We start from the raw sequence: 15,977 nt of genomic DNA on the forward strand, positions 1-15,977 counted from the left end.
CCACCTCAGCCCCAGTCCACTCTCCCTACCTCAGTCTTGTTAATTCTATAAGATACAGCATATTGCCACTTATCGGCTGGCAGCGTTGTAAAAGCACTGAGGTCACTGCATTACGGAGCTGCTGGGCTCAATACTTCCATTAGAGGGAGTGTTCAGGCTGCACTGAGCTTCACTCAATCAAATACAGCCTCCATACTGCTGTTCCAAGTGCAGGGGAGGGGTCACGCTCACAAATGGAAACTCCCTCACTGGTCTAGAACTAAGCACACATAAATCTAGTTATATACCCCCACTCACTCTACATTTTTATTTCTCTCTCTCTCTTTCTCTCCCTTTTTCTCTCATCTCCCTCTGTCACGCGCACATGCACACACACGCAAACACACGCAAACGCAAACACACACACACACACACACTTCAATAGGGCTCCTATTCCAAATTCCAACTTAAACTTGAAGCCCTTAGTGGAAGTAAGAGTGTGAATACTAATGAAAATACATGTAGTTCTTGAATTTGAATGTTTAATATAAATGACATTTTCTCCATAGAAAACATTTAACATGTAAATACATCTGTTTAATCCTGACATCCACTGGACTAAGAGCAAATGAGTTGCAGCTCCACAGAGCCTTAAGAATGAGAAGAGAAAACAGAAAGCAGAGAGGAGACTGCAGCTGCTCCATGCACTTCAATGACACTCCACCAATGGAAAACCATCACTGAGTGTACAAAACATTAGGAACACCTGCTCTTTCCATGACACAGACTGACCAGGTGAATCCAGATGAAAGCTATGATCCCTTATTGATGTCACTTGTTAAATCCACTTCAGTCCGGGTAGATGAAAGGGAGGAGACAGGTTAAGGAACTATTTTTAAGCCTTGAGACAATTGAGACATGGATTGTGTATGTGTGCCGTTCAGAGGGTGAATGGGCAAGACAAAAGATTTAAGTGCCTTTGAACGGGCTACGATAGTAGGTGCCAGGCGCACTGGTTTGAGTGTGTCAAGAACTGTAACGCTGCTGGTTGTGTATCAAGAATGGTCCACCACCCAAAGAACATCCGGTCAACTTGACACAACTGTGGGAAGCATTGGAGTCAAAATGGGCAGGCATCTCTATGGAACGCTTTCCACATCTTGTAGAGTCTAGGGCCGATGAATTGAGGCTGTTCTGATGGGAAAAGCAAACCAATATTAGGTTTGAGGTTTTGAAGGTTTTGAACACTCAGAGTAATGAGGAAAACACCTGTGTTTTTTCCCTCCATATTTCTGATTGCGTAAAAAAATGTAAAGTCCCGTTTTTAATTCAGTATTGTGCATGAGATAAATAAATACATGGTGGGAAAGAAAATAAAGCTTTTATTGTATCACAATAAAATGCAACAATTTCATGACGTTCAGATCATTGAGGCTACTGCAGGAGTTGAGGTTAACTTCATGTCACTGCCTTTTCAAAAAGGAGGGGAAAAGGAAACGATAAGAAAAGATGTTGGGATGCATGGCTAGGGAATGAAAAGTTCAACACATGCTTTAGCTGTGTGGCGGTGGCGTAAAGGAAACGATAAGAAAAGATGTTGGGATGCATGGCTAGGGAATGAAAAGTTCAACACATGCTTTAGCTGTGTGGCGGTGGCGTAAAGGAAACAGAGTGAGTTGAAATGCATTCATTCCCACTCGTACATTTGCTGTTGATGGCGTAGCTTTGCATCTGATCTCACTTCCCTCCTCCCTTCCCTGCCAGTCTCTCTCCCTTCCCCCAGTCTCTCCTTTCCCTGCCAGTCTCTCTCCCTTCCCTGCCAGTCTCTCTCCCTTCCCTCCCAGTCTCTCCTTTCCCTGCCAGTCTCTCTCCCTCCCCTTCCAGTCTCTCTCCCCCCCCCATCCCAGTCTCTCTCCCTTCCCTGCCAGTCTCTCTCCCTTCCCTCCCAGTCTCTCTCCCTCCCCTCCCAGTCTCTCTCCCTCCCCTTCCAGTCTCTCTCCCTCCCCTCCCAGTCTCTCTCCCTCTCTCCTTTCAGTCACTCTCCCCTCCAGACTCTACTCTACTATGAAATGCTGTTGCACCATTGTTTCCCCACATACCCCTGTGTCTCTGTTGACATGCCGTGGACACAGAGTATAGACAGAGGCGGACTCTTCAGCAATGTGTGGGGCTCTGAACTGCCTACTGCATTAAGACAGGGCTCATTTTAAACAGCCATGTATTTTCCAAGGGGGATGGTCGGTTCGTCGGACAGACTTTGCATGAGAAAAGCCAGGGTCCTGTGAACCTTCTGCTCCCTGCGTCCACATTCAATAGCTTCATGGTTAGCATGACAAACTGCGCCTCCAAGTTCTCAGACTTTCCTGAACACACCCCCATCCCCAACTTCACACTCCTCGAGCCCCTCTTGTCCGTCTCCTGCACCCCACTTGCACCTCCTTGCAGCCTCTGGGCTGAGCTTGTTCTTTTCATTAGTTGTCTGGGCCAACAAGTCCATAGAGTTAGGGAGGTGACCCCTGAACTCAGAGCAGTCCCATAGATACAGTAGCTAGTACACAGAATTACCCCCCATGAAAATAGAAATAACAGCACAGGAAATGAAATGTATTCAGTACAACTTCACAATATAAGATTTGGGATTGTAAGAATTTAAACATTTTCAAAATCATGAGCGATAAAATGTATTCAGTAAATTAACTTGTACTATAAAAACATGAAGGAAGGAACAGAATTGTTTTCGATGAAAAGCTGTGTCCTGGTCTGGTAACAAAATAGACAGATTTTCTTGCATATAACCACAAATTGATATCAGTGCAATTTACCCTGAAGCTGGCAGTGAGTTGCACACCTTACCTCTATGGCCCTGTACAGTAGCACCTTGAACATTACTGACCCTACAAAACATTATGAACCCTGGCACGTTCCATTACAGACTGACTAGGTGAATCCAGGTGAAAGCTATTATCCTTTTTGATATCACTTGTTAAATCCACTTCAAACAGTGTAGATAAAGAAGGTTAAAGAAGGATTTTTACGCCTTGAGACAATTGAGACATGGATTGTGTATGTGTGCCATTCAGAGGGTGAATGGGCAAGTGTTACGTTCCCCAGTTTCTGTGTTGGTGTGGGTTTGTATGTGTGTGCGTATTTCAGGAAATGGAATTATGGATTCCTCAAGCAGCTGATTGGTCGGCCCCATCGATGATTGGAGCTCTGAACCCTCTCTCTCGTCAGGGGAAACAGCTGTCTTCAATTACGAACTCCTTCTACAGCTGGATAAAAGCCAGTGTTTTCTTGGTCAGGAGGAGAGAGCTTCTTTGATATCCTGTGTTAGTTATTGGTCAGTGAAAGTTTTGTTGAAAGTGTTTTGTAGCTGCTGTTTCTGAAGTATGTGTATGCCAATAGGACTTCGTGGTTTTGATTATTGAAATTGTTCACTTTAATTTAAAAACTGTTTTAATTGTTCTGGGGGGGGGGGGAATCACCTTGAGTGTTTAGGCAAGAGGCCTGCGGGTATACATAACCCATAGTATTTACTCTGTCTATGTACACTAGGTAAGACTTGGGTGGACCACCCCATGTATTTTGGTTAGTACACCAGGAGGTGATAAAAGATTAGGGAATGAGTTGGTATGCAGGGAAGGTAGGAGAGAGGACTCTATCTTTTTTTATTTTTGCTTTGGTTCCATCCAGCCCCTTTTCCCCACCTTACCGTGTTAAGGAATAATACATTCCCTGTAAACTGTATTTTTCTCTGCCCCTCGTCCTTTCCTCCGACCACGTACCTTTTTCACTCCATGGGGAGTTGAGTTGTAGCAGGGTGTTGTGTTCCCTCCGCCAAGAGACAAGACAAAACATGTAAGTGCTTTTGAACGAGGTATGGTAGTAGATGCCAGGCACACCGGTGTGTGTCAAGAACTACAACCCTGCTGGGATTTTCATGCTCAACAGTTTCCTGTGTGTATCAAGAATGGTCCACCAGCCAACTTGACACAACTGTGGGAGAAATTAGAGTCAAAATGGGCCAGCATCCCTGTGGAAGGCTTTTGACAACTGTGGAGCCCATGCCCTGACGAATTGAGCCTGTTCTGAGGTCAAACTAGGGGGTGCAACTAAATATTAGGAAGGTATATTCAACTCAATATGTTTAGTATACGTGGTGTTAATAAATATATACACAATTACTGTGTGAGGCACTTCATTTTGATCCATAACGAGTCCATTGTGTGGTGTTTTTTTTTTAAATAGCAGTTTTAATAAGAATACAAAGGTTTGTACAGATGCCAGTCTGCTTGTCGTAAACATGGGACATTTTGTAGGGAAGGAAATCACTTTTCTGTGAGCATGTATTCACATGAGGAGCACATATCCTGCACTCAAAAGTTGCCATCTAGAACCAAAAAGGGTTCCTTGGCTGTCCACAGAACCATTTGAAGAACACTTCTGGGTTCTGTGTAGAACCCTTTCTATATATGGTTTTACATGGAACCCAAAGGGTTCTTCTACCTGGAACCAAAAACGGTTCTCCTATTGGGAAGGCCAAAAAACTATTTTGATTCTCAGTGCACTAAAAACTAAACACATAAATAAAAATACCCTGGCAGGGCAGAATGGGATAACGTCCCCTAAAGAACCAGGGCCTCTCCTCTATTCTGTAATTATAAACATGACAGTGTCATTTTATCTGTGAAACCACAATACACTGTGGCTATTATGCCAACATCTCATGGCTTAAACAGCTACATGGTTGTATAATGTGTCAGTTCAACTTGAAAATTATACATCACCCCCCCCCACACACACACACAAAAAAAAACTACTTTGAAATAGATGAAGTACATGTTGTGGTGTTAGTAATTGATAACTGACATTGATTGTTACAGTAGAGAGAATGATCTGTTTCCTTACAATGTCATTTTGTAATTTGATTATTCTTTAATTCCTCTGGTTAATTCATTATTCCATATTTATATTCATACAGTTTTAAAGGGATCCTGCCAAAAAACATGTTGCTTTATTATACATGTACAGAGATCAGGCATGTGAGCTAATTCAACCAATCAGAGGCAGGTGTACAAAGAAAATGGAGGCTCAAAATTAGCACTTATTATCCAAACAGAAATACACAGGAAACATGGCATGACCCATATCTAAGGCAACAACATGTGGCAATTGGAAACTGTTCATTTGCTTTTCTGAGATATACACATTTGTATTTGAGGAGCATTATGACATACATTTAGATGTGATGCATTTCCTACTCATAAACTTCATGAATATACAGTTTGAAAATATTTAATAGTATATTTATCAGTCAAAATTAAAGGAATCTTCTGTACCTGAGCATTTAGCCTCCCTTTCCCTCCAATAGTCTGAATATAGCATACATTATTCCTTTTAATACTCTGAATATAGCATACATTATTCCTTTTAATACTCTGAATATAGCATACATTATTCCTTTTAATACTCTGAATATAGCATACATTATTCCTTTTAATACTCTGAATATAGCATACATTATTCCTTTTAATACTCTGAATATAGCATACATTATTCCTTTTAATACTCTGAATATAGCATACATTATTCCTTTTAATACTCTGAATATAGCATACATTATTCCTTTTAATACTCTGAATATAGCATACATTATTCCTTTTAATACTCTGAATATAGCATACATTATTCCTTTTAATACTCTGAATATAGCATACATTATTCCTTTTAATACTCTGAATATAGCATACATTATTCCTTTTAATACTCTGAATATAGCATACATTATTCCTTTTAATACTCTGAATATAGCATACATTATTCCTTTTAATACTCTGAATATAGCATACATTATTCCTTTTAATACTCTGAATATAGCATACATTATTCCTTTTAATACTCTTTAATACTCTGAATATAGCATACATTATTCCTTTTAATACATTATTCTGAATATAGCATACATTATTCCTTTTAATACTCTGAATATAGCATACATTATTCCTTTTAATACTCTGAATATAGCATACATTATTCCTTTTAATACTCTGAATATAGCATACATTATTCCTTTTAATACTCTGAATATAGCATACATTATTCCTTTTAATACTCTGAATATAGCATACATTATTCCTTTTAATACTCTGAATATAGCATACATTATTCCTTTTAATACTCTGAATATAGCATACATTATTCCTTTTAATACTCTGAATATAGCATACATTATTCCTTTTAATACTCTGAATATAGCATACATTATTCCTTTTAATACTCTGAATATAGCATACATTATTCCTTTTAATACTCTGAATATAGCATACATTATTCCTTTTAATACTCTGAATATAGCATACATTATTCCTTTTAATACTCTGAATATAGCATACATTATTCCTTTTAATACTCTGAATATAGCATACATTATTCCTTTTAATTCTGAATATAGCATACATTATTCCTTTTAATTCTGAATATAGCATACATTATTCCTTTTAATACTCTGAATATAGCATACATTATTCCTTTTAATACTCTGAATATAGCATACATTATTCCTTTTAATACTCTGAATATAGCATACATTATTCCTTTTAATACTCTGAATATAGCATACATTATTCCTTTTAATACTCTGAATATAGCATACATTATTCCTTTTAATACTCTGAATATAGCATACATTATTCCTTTTAATACTCTGAATATAGCATACATTATTCCTTTTAATACTCTGAATATAGCATACATTATTCCTTTTAATACTCTGAATATAGCATACATTATTCCTTTTAATACTCTGAATATAGCATACATTATTCCTTTTAATACTCTGAATATAGCATACATTATTCCTTTTAATACTCTGAATATAGCATACATTATTCCTTTTAATACTCTGAATATAGCATAATTATTCCTTTTAATACTCTGAATATAGCATACATTATTCCTTTTAATACTCTGAATATAGCATACATTATTCCTTTTTTTAATACTCTGAATATAGCATACATTATTCCTTTTAATACTCTGAATATAGCATACATTATTCCTTTTAATACTCTGAATATAGCATACATTATTCCTTTTAATACTCTGAATATAGCATACATTATTCCTTTTAATACTCTGAATATAGCATACATTATTCCTTTTAATACTCTGAATATAGCATACATTATTCCTTTTAATACTCTGAATATAGCATACATTATTCCTTTTAATACTCTGAATATAGCATACATTATTCCTTTTAATACTCTGAATATAGCATACATTATTCCTTTTAATACTCTGAATATAGCATACATTATTCCTTTTAATACTCTGAATATAGCATACATTATTCCTTTTAATACTCTGAATATAGCATACATTATTCCTTTTAATACTCTGAATATAGCATACATTATTCCTTTTAATACTCTGAATATAGCATACATTATTCCTTTTAATACTCTGAATATAGCATACATTATTCCTTTTAATACTCTGAATATAGCATACATTATTCCTTTTAATACTCTGAATATAGCATACATTATTCCTTTTAATACTCTGAATATAGCATACATTATTCCTTTTAATACTCTGAATATAGCATACATTATTCCAATAAAAAAGAGGAATTGCCGTTCATGTTGAATAATATTTAATCTAATCATTGATAGGATCTTCTAAAAAAGTATTATGTTAAAGGAAATTGTTAAATAAAATTCCCTGTGTTATTCTTTTGACTCTTTTATTTGCTGTAACTGGTAATGAATGACATAGGCATGCATTGTATACTGCTCTGTCATTGTAAAGGTCCTTTGTGTCAGTAATGTTTGGGGTTGTTAGGCACCACACTTTGCATACAAACAAACTACCACTACTAACTGACCGACAGTGCCTCAATTAAAGGACAATGGCCGACCTCTATCCCTTTGATTAGAGTCTATAGGACTGTACTTTTACTTTCTTGCAGGGAGGAACTGATTGCTGTCATAGAATGTCATTCTTGTGTCAGTAGCAGCTATAGGATCAGTGCATATGATACACCATAGTAAATGGGGAAATAATGGGGATATTCATTCAAATAGAATACAATATTTGGTTGAGGAGATTTTGTTCACAGGGGTTGTCTGGTCGCACATTTTGCGGTCCAGGTAGGTTAAATTCATAGAAAAAATAGAGAATTATGGAATTTAGATTTTTCCACATTAGGGAGATGTGACTCACAATAAATGTTAAAACAATTCAAACATACAGCAATTGTATTCCAGGGACAGACATCAACGTTCGGTCTTTGTGGTATAAGTCATTTGCAGACTTTGCATGGCAAAAACCTCTGGAGTGTTTATTGTAACTGTGGCGTCACTGAAATGTACCGTTCATCTGAATATAACTGAACATATGAAATACATTTAAGCCATTTACTGGTCCAACGCTCTTAACTGCTAGGCAACCTGCCATCCCTTACAATAAACAAACAGGCCTATAGGTTTTCTACAACCATAGTCAGAATATATACTTCAATATACTTCAATAAAATAGCCGATTCCCCTTAAAGTTTGCCAACATCAACTTTATCACTAGATGGGAAATAAAACCTGTTGCCAAGAGACCTCAGAACTGTAGTGGATAGTGTTGAACTAGGGTTGAGTTTTATTCCCTCACCATGTGACGTGATACAGCAAATGCCAAAACAGTGCATTCGGAAAGTATTCAGACCCTTTGACTATTTCCACATTTTGTTACGTTACGGCCTTATTCTAAAATTGATTAAATAGTATTAGGTGCAGAGCCCCAACACACAATACCCCATACTGACAAAGCAAAAACATTCTTTTAGAAAAGTTTGCAAATTGAATACACATTTATAAAACGGTATTCAGACCCTTTCCTCAGTACTTTGTTGACGCATCTTTGGCAGCGATTACAGCCTTGAGTCCTCTTGGGTATGGCACTACAAAATTGGCACACCTGTATTTGGGGAGCTTCTCCCATTCTTCTCTGCAGATCCTCTCAAGCTCTGTCAGGTTGGATAAGGATCGTCGATGCACAGAAATGTTCAGGTCTCTCCAGAGATGTTAGATCAGGTTCAAGTCTGGGTTCTGGCTGAGCCACTCAAGGACATTCAGAGATGTGTCCTAAAGGCACTCCTGTGTTGTCTTGGCTGTGTGCTTAGGGTCGTTGTCCTGTTGGAAGGTGAACAGTTGCCCAGTCTGAGGTCCTAAGCGCTCTGGAGCAAGTTTTCATCAAGGATCTCTCTGTACTTTGCTCCATTCATCTTTCCCTCAATCATGACTAGTCTCCCAGTCCTTGCCGCTGAAAAACATCCCCACAGCATGATGCTGCCACCACCATGCTTCACCGTAAGGATTGTGCCAGGTTGTGCCTAAACGATATCATAACCACCATAGATAAAAGACAGTACTGTGCAGCCATCTTCATTGACCTGGCCAAGGCTTTCGACTCTGTCAATCACCGTATTCTTATCGGCAGACTCAGCAGCCTTGGTTTCTCTGGTTCACTAACTACTTCTAAGATAGAGTTCAGTGTGTCAACTCAGAGGGCCTGTTGTCTGGACCACTGGCGGTCTCTATGGGGGTGCCACAGGGTTCAAATCTCGGGCCGACTCTTTTTTCTGTATATATCAATGATGTCGCTCATGCTGCGGGTGAAATCCTTGATCCACCTCTACGCAGACGACACTTTTCTGTATACATCTGGCCCTTCTCTGGACACTGTTTTAACAAACCTCCAAACGAGCTTCAACACCATACAACACTCCTTCCGTGGCCTCCAACTGCTCTTAAGTGCTAGTTAAACGAAATGCATGCTCTTCAACCGATCGCTGGCGCACCCGCCCGCCCGACTAGCATCACTACTCTGGACGGTTCTGACTTAGAATATGTAGACAACTATAAGTACCTAGGTGTCTAGCTAGACTGTAAACTCTCCTTCCAGACTCACATTAAGCATCTCCAATCCAAATTTAAGTCTAGAATCGGCTTCCTATTTCGCAACAAAACATCCTTCACTCATGCTGCCAAACATACCCTCGTAAAACTGATTATCCTACCGATCCTTGACTTGGCCAATGTCATTTACAAAATAGCCTCCAACACTCTACTCACCAAATTGGATGCAGTCTATCACAGTGCCATCCCATTTTGTCACCAAAGCCCTATAGACTACCCACCACTGCGACCTGTATGCTCTCGTTGGCTGGTCCTCGCTACATATTCGTCGCCAAACCCACTGGCTCCAGGTCATCTATAAGTCTTTGCTAGGTAAAGTTCTGCCTTAGCTCAGCTCACTGGTCACCATAGCAACACCCACCCGTAGCACGTGTTCCAGAAGGTATATTTCACTGGTCACCCCCATAGCCAACACCTCTTTGGCTCCCTTTCCTTCCAGTTCTCTGCTGCCAATGACTGGAACCAATTGCAAAAATCACTGAAGTTGGACACACATCTCCCTCACTAACTTTAAGCGTCAGCTGTCAGAGCAGCTCAGTCAGATCGCTGCAGCTGTACACAGCCCATCTGTAAATAGCCCATCCAACCAACTACCTACCTCATCCCCATATTTGTTTTTATTTTTCTGCTCTTTTGCACAACAGTATTTCTACTTGCACATCCACATCTGCACACATATCACTCCAGTGTTAATTGCTAAATCGTAATTACCTCGCCACTATTGGCCTATTTATTGCCTTACCTCCTTATTTCATTTGCACACACTGTATACAGATTTTTCTATTGTGTTATTGACTGTACGTTTGTTTATCCCATGTGTAACTGTGTTGTTTTTGTCGCACTGCTTTGCTTTATCTTGGCCAGGTCGCAGTTGTAAATGAGAACTTGTTCTCAGCTGGTCTCCCTGGTTAAATAAAGGTGAAATAAAAAATAAAAAAGGTTTCCGCCAGACGTGACGCTTGGCATCCAGAGAATCTTGTTTCTCATGGTCTGAGAGTCCTTTTGGTGCCTTTTGGCAAACTCCAAGCGTGCTGTCATGTGCCTTTTACTGAGGAGTGACTTCCGTCTGGCCACTCTACTATAAAGCCTGATTGGTGGAGTGCTGCAGAGATGGGAGAACCTTCCAGAAGGACAACCATCTCCACAGAGGAACTTTGGAGCTCTGTCAGAGTGGTCATCAGTTCTTGGTCACCTTCCTGACCAAGGCCCTTCTCCCCCGATTGCTCAGTTTTGCCGGGCAGCCAGCTCTAAGAAGAGTCTTCATGGTTCCAAACGTCTTCCATTTAAGAATGATGGACGTCCCTGTGTTCTTGGGGACCTTCAGACATTTTTTGGCACCTTTCCCCAGATCTGTGCCTCCACACAATCCTGTCTCAGAGCTCTATGGACAATTCCTTTGACCTCACGGATTGGTTTTTGCTCTGACATGCACTGGCTAACTGTGGGACCTTATATAGACAAGTGTGTGCCTTTCCAAATCATGTCCAATCAGTTGAATTTACCAAGTTGTAGAAACAAGGATGATCAATGGAAACAGGATGGACCTGAGCTCAAGTAGATTGACGAGGAAAAACATTAATTTGACCTATTTTAGAATAAGGCTGTAACGTAAAACCATTTGGAAAAAGGCAAGAGGTCTAAATACTTTCCGAGTGTTTTTCACGTTTGGCCTGATGACCCCTTTTCGGCTCTCAGGACAGCGACATTGAGAAGCCTGGCCAAACTCCCAATGGTAGTCTGGACAGAGGATAGGGTAAGGTCTGCCCAGATTGTGTGTGTTTCCACCCAGGGAGGGGGGTCACTCCTATAATCTCCAGAGCAGTGTTTACGAAAGTGTCTTGTACGGTTGGGTTTATCCCTGGTGAGAGTGAGGGAATCTGTCCAGCTCAATAAGCATGTATATCAGGCCATCTCACAGCTCACTGGACTCTCCCTGGGTGGGCCCTGGTCAATACAACCACTGCTGACTGGCCGGGCAGAATGGGATAATCTCCTCCTTTCTTTCAGGCCTGGGCCCAGGGCCTCCCCTCCTGGCTTGGCCCTAATTTCAGGTCATTACCAGTCAGGGCAAGGCAGGGGCTAGGCGGGCAGCCCAGTGCAGGGAACAGAGAGCCCATTTCAGCCAGAGCACTGAAGCGCACTGGGGGTTTTGGGGCATCGCATGAACCGGCTGTTGTGGGAAAACAATAGGAGGCGTGATCACCAAAAAACAAGGCCTGTGTGTAGCTCCTTCTTCCGCTCCAGCAGCTTCCTTCCACACCCCCTTTGCTCTCATAAACAGGGACCTAATTGGCACCAAAGACATTGGCCACTTGGTTTAACTTTCTCATTTCTGGTCCTTCAGGATAACTCTGAGATGATCTGAATAGCTGTTGCAAATGTTGGACCTCCTGTGTGAAATTACCCATGTTCATATTGTATACCGATGTAAGATCTTAATTTGATCACTCTTTTGTTGATGAGAATTTTCCTGCACTGCTTCTAAAGTTTGTAGTTTCCACTTTGATTTGACCTAACATCACACGTATCAACCCCTACAAAAATGTTGTGTTCAATTATAATCCACATAATAATTTCCTGTTGCTGCAGCATTATTTTCTTGCTGTAGCAAACTGTCTCAAATTAAAATCCTACATCGGTACCTACAATAGTGTATGCAGTGTATGGTCAATTTCATTTGATTAATTTAAATGGAAAAACAAAAATAAAACTACTGAGGCAGCTTTTATTTTTTCAATTACGTTCACTTTATTTGTATTTTTTACCACAAGACACTGAAAACATGCAGCAGTCTTTAATTTTTTACATAAAAAATAGTTATTGCGATCAATGATATGAAAATTGTAGGTAAGAGAATGAAGCTGCAGTGCAAACACATATAAAGACTTGAGCAAATCAAGGATTTTACATTTAAAAGCTTTACTCTGAAATAGAAACGGGCAAAGGATCCCTTGGGATCTCAACCAATATCCCCTTAAAATTGGTTTCAAAATCTTTCATTAAGACCTAATGAAACTATTCAAAAAAATGTATTACTTTTCAACCACCACTTATAAAAGTCCCTTTCCCTTGTTAAGACTCCTACTTACCTGACCACACAAACACTTGGTGATAATCAGTAGATTGGAGAACTGAATCCTCTTGACTGTGGTGGGGTATTTGTATTGACCTTTATTACAGTGAACGGCTTTAATTCTCTGTGTGTCTGGTTTGGTCTGCACGGGACATGATGCTTGATGCTTCCACTGCATCTCCATTGTAACCTCAGCATCTGAGAAGACACAAGACAACAGAAAAGGCTGATTAGGACAATGAAAGGATTTACAAGGTCTGACAGGTTAAAGATGAGGAAGCACTATCTGACCTTAGATCATGTACACGCGTGCAGTGTCAGCCTAGCCCTAGATGGCGCTGTCTTGTGTGGTGTATCTCTGTCTCCTTCCCTCCCCAGCCACGCTGTGTTGTTGTCTACTACCGGTTGGGGGGGATGTGTGTCTGTGTGTTTATTTGCCGTCTGTATCAGCGTTGAGGGTGACCCCTGAGCTTGCAGACAGTCAGGGGGTCAGAGTAGGGCCTGTCTGGGCACACCAGCTGACCCCCAGCGCCTGCAGCCTATAGGGGGAGCCCCCCCCCCCCCCCCAGACCAATATTACCTCTGGGAATAGGATCCAGACACAAACACAAACACAATGACCCAAATCCCTGCTCCCAAACACACACACACACACTCGTCTTAGACATTGGTCCCTGCATGGTCATAAACTGATGTCACGATAGCTTACGCTGCATAGGAGGATGGAGGGAGGATGCTGAGTCTGGGACAGTCATCTAATTATCATTCTTCTCTGTGACGAGACTGCATGTGGGGGTTCTATTTGGGCTCTTAACCTTTGGTATAAATTATCTGATGTAACGCTGATGTAACATCATTGAAACATACTGCCAGATATCTAGTTTCAGTATAAAAAGAGTTTTTCAGTCTAATTACAAAAAGAGACCAGAGGACCAAACAGATACAGGACATCATATCACAAACTCACCAGACCCTGTCGGAGCATCTTTATAAAATAACCAATACGTTCCCCGTAACGAGTAAACGCTCAAGGCACTTACACGGAACTGAGCTGAGCTCAACCCAAAATAGTCCTATGGTGTTAATACCACAAAAAGTCATTTTATTAGCAGAACATCTGTGGGGGTCTGGAGAGGAGAAGAGGCTCTGCCGGTGATTAAAGCCCAACCAGGAGATCCTAGATCCCAGACAGACGTCAACAATAACCTAGCTGGTCTGGTCTGGTGGAGCAGAAGGCCTGGCTGATTTATCAGGGTATTATACAGTGGAGGCTATAGAGGAGACACTGGGGGTGGGGAGGAAGGGGAGATAGGGGCAGGGGTGACATGGGAGGAAATATGTGGCAGGGGAGGCAGGGGTGTGGGGGTAGGGGAGAGAGGGAGAAGGAAGAGACAGGGGGCAGGGGTGTGGGGGTAGGGGAGAGAGGGAGAAGGAAGAGACAGGGGAGGCAGGGGTGTGGGGGTAGGGGAGAGAGGGAGAAGGAAGAGACAGGGGAGGCAGGGGTGTGGGGGTAGGGGAGAGAGGGAGAAGGAAGATACAGGGGAGGCAGGGGTGTGGGGGTAGGGGAGAGAGGGAGAAGGAAGAGACAGGGGAGGCAGGGGTGTGGGGGTAGGGGAGAGAGGGAGAAGGAAGAGACAGGGGAGGCAGGGGTGTGGGGGTAGGGGAGAGAGGGAGAAGGAAGAGACAGGGGCAGGGGTGTGGGGGTAGGGGAGAGAGGGAGAAGGAAGAGACAGGGAGGCAGGCAGGGGAGGGAGGAGGGAGGCAGGGGTGTGGGGGTAGGGAGAGAGGGAGAAGGAAGAAACAGGGGAGGGAGGGGTGTGGGGGTAGGGGAGAGAGGGAGAAGGAAGAGACAGGGAGGCAGGGGAGGCAGGGGAGGGAGGAGAGGCAGTGTGGGGGTGTTGGAGGGACCAGCTTGGGAGACAGCCGGTGTGGCGCACCCCAACCTGCTGACTGCACGGAGACACCAGCCTAATTTATGCATAGTTTGGCTGAGGGGTGGAGGGGGTCTAGGACCCCCTCAATAGCCCTGGGTGGTGGCTGAGGCTAAGGGTGCATCTATGGAGCTAGAAGGGGTTGGGGTGGAGGTGTATTTTGGGGGAGATGGGAGAGGGAGAAGGAGAAGGGGGGGGGTGCTTGCTCGGCTCTATGCTCAATGCAGCCTGTCTATCTGATGTCCCATTAAGGTTTGGGACAGGCCAGGGCTGAAGAGCTGGATGGGGGGGCTTGCTGGGCTCCATGCTCAGTGCAGCCTGTCTGTCTGATGTCCCATTAAGGTTTGGGACAGGCCGGGGTTTGAGTGGCTGGAGGGGGGAACGTATTGTTCAACCCCCCCGTTAGACTGCTGCTCTGCTCTGCCCCATTAGAACAGAAGGCCTGTCTGCTCTGTTGCATACTAATTCTGCATCCCCACAACAGCCATGAATACAAGCTAGTTGCGAGGCTCGCGTGAGAAGAAGGGTGCATTGAGAAAAAGACAGCCGGCTCAGTGAAAAAGGCTCTGCAGATGGAGAGAGTGGCATATGCTGGATGTGTGTGAGTGCAGCTGGGCTGTTGGCCTTGGGCCTGTGGTGTGAGCCTGGTTGTTGCAGTGTGGACGAGGGCTAGATGATGGTTGAGTGTGGTGATGTGGTCAGACAGTTTAACGACTGTTCTCAGCCATGGACATGCCACACAGATAGGGCTGACATATTGCTCCAGATGTACACACAGCATATGACATGTGAAATGTCCACGTAAGTGTGATACATGGTGGGATGCCTCTGAAGGAAAATGTAGGGTCTTACAAAAAAAAAAAAAAAAAACTGAAAATGAGACTGGAATATACTCTGATATACTCTACAGTACACCAATATTATACACACTATATATGCAAAAGTATGTGGACACCCCTTCAAATGAGTGGATTCTGATATTTCAGACATACCAATTGCTGACAAGTGTATAAGATTTTCAAC

General features: G+C 42.0%; 1 long non-coding RNA gene across 1 annotated transcript in view; it reads right to left on the reverse strand.

Annotated features, from left to right (window-relative positions):
• Positions 1 to 12,685: 12,685 nt before the first annotated feature.
• Positions 12,686 to 15,977, reverse strand: part of LOC123996350 — a 51,719-nt gene continuing 48,427 nt past the window's right edge. Inside the window, exon 5 of the long non-coding RNA XR_006831963.1 lies at positions 12,686 to 13,221. This is a non-coding gene — a long non-coding RNA (uncharacterized LOC123996350). The remainder of the gene's footprint in view (positions 13,222 to 15,977) is intronic.

This window comes from Oncorhynchus gorbuscha, linkage group LG15, assembly GCF_021184085.1.
Source record: "Oncorhynchus gorbuscha isolate QuinsamMale2020 ecotype Even-year linkage group LG15, OgorEven_v1.0, whole genome shotgun sequence".
Taxonomy (NCBI): Eukaryota; Metazoa; Chordata; class Actinopteri; order Salmoniformes; family Salmonidae; genus Oncorhynchus; species Oncorhynchus gorbuscha.